Below are 1,933 nucleotides of genomic sequence, written 5' to 3'. Positions count from 1 at the left end.
GCCCATGCATACTTTAGTCACGTACCCACAGGCCACATCCGTAATCCGAGTAGTTTTTCAAATCTGATGATACTTATTACTCCCCGTGTCACCGTGTGTAAGTTAACATGCATGAAAACCCGAGTTTTGGTGTCGGCGGATGAGAAGTCGTGTTCCACGAACTCACGCCTCGGCACATGTAATAATGTGATGATGATTTATTGAGATTCCATAAAGCGTCCATCAATCAATCAGTCATCGTCGTCGTAAGCGGATGGTGGGGACCACTGGAGATGAGAAGCGAGAGGAGGGCCCATATTGCAAGCGACAACCTCCGATGCTCCCGCCGGCTAGACTAGCCCCACGGAATGGGGATTAGCTTTACGGTAGTGCTAAACTAATGGCCCTAGCTAGCATGGGCCACATGCGCATGAGTGGCCACATGCCCGTCGATTCTGCCGAACCCGTCGCACACCTCGGTTTGTTTTCTTCGCTCGGAACTTGAGAGCCGGCGACGTGCAAACTACTCGGGGTCCATGAGATCGCTCGTTGGGACTGCACGTCCATGAGAGCATCTCAACCTCTGTTTAGGGCCGTCGGCCCTGCATTCTCTATTTGGGGAGCTGTTTTCACACTGGTGAAAGGCTCGTTAAACATCTTGACGCTCATGTCCCTGTCGCCAAAGTAGGAGAACACGAGCACGAAGCCGGCTTGGAGGCTGTGGTGGCGCGCGAACTTCACCCAGCCGATGTGAAGGTACAACTTGCGCACGCGTCGTAGATGATGTCCACGATCCACCGGTAGTAGCCGCACGAATCCTCCCGCAGATGCAGCGTGCCCGGGCGGTCGTCACCGGCGACGAAGTCGGCGAAGGTGTCCGGCAGCCTCTGGATGCCGCGTGGGTCGCCCTTGAGGACGAGGACGAACTCGAACAGCACGGCCCCTCCTCGTCCATCTCCGACGATGAAGACGATGGCGTCGCAAGCGACGCGTGCGTGCAGCTCTGCCTCGGCCACGGCCACGACCACGGCCGCGACCTCGGCCTCGACCAGACATGGCATCGTCTTTTCAGATGGTGGCGGCTAGGGTTGGGGACAGAGGCGCTAGGGTTGTTGTGTGAGAGGAACGATGAGAGGCGGCCCTTTTTATAGGCCGGAGGGAGGCGGGGGAGCGGGGGAGCGGTGGCGCTCATTAACGACAGCACGAAGAGCAAGGCGCTCGCGACGGGACGGTTCGCTGCGCGTCTGCGGAAACTGAACCGCCGCTGCGCCCCAATAACTCCCGTCGCGAGGTAGGCGACGGTTAGGTTGAATGAGCCGCTGACGCGTCGGCCCCGCCACTCCCCGCTGGCGTCGACTTTTGGGATGTGTGGCTGACAGGCGGCTCCCACGCATAAAAAATTCAGCCTCGCGAGGTGCCGGCGTGCCCGATTCGCACCTTGGTGAAGGGGTCGGCACGGGGTTGCCGACGATTCTATTGGGCTCCAAAATTGGCTGGCACCGTTTGGGGCACGCCGATGCAAGCCCATTTTCGCCCCCGGCCCCCAAAAAGCTATCGGGGGCGCCGGTGGAGATGCTCTCACAACTATATTTTTCAGGATTTTTATAGGTGGCTCCCACGTTTAAGCTACGAACGTCACGGTGAGCACGGATTAAAAAAATTACTCCTGCTCCTATCCATATTACTTGTCACAAATTTATTATAATATTGCACTAAATCTGCAGCAAATAATATGGGTTAAGGATCTGCCGTGTGAGACTTTATTAATTTAAAGCTAAACTTAGGCCTTAAGTTTAAATATGGGTAGGGGACATAATAGAAAATTGTGTTCACTCTGGCCAACATGTCGTCTTAACACTGACTAGGCATTCCGCCTACAATAATCCTACACCTACGGACTAGTCCTACGGATTAATGTTACGGATGCAACCTGTCTCCATTCAGTTGCACTAGT

This window comes from Lolium perenne, chromosome 6 (assembly GCF_019359855.2).
Source record: "Lolium perenne isolate Kyuss_39 chromosome 6, Kyuss_2.0, whole genome shotgun sequence".
Taxonomy (NCBI): domain Eukaryota; kingdom Viridiplantae; phylum Streptophyta; class Magnoliopsida; order Poales; family Poaceae; genus Lolium; species Lolium perenne.
This window is presented reverse-complemented; position numbering follows the sequence as displayed.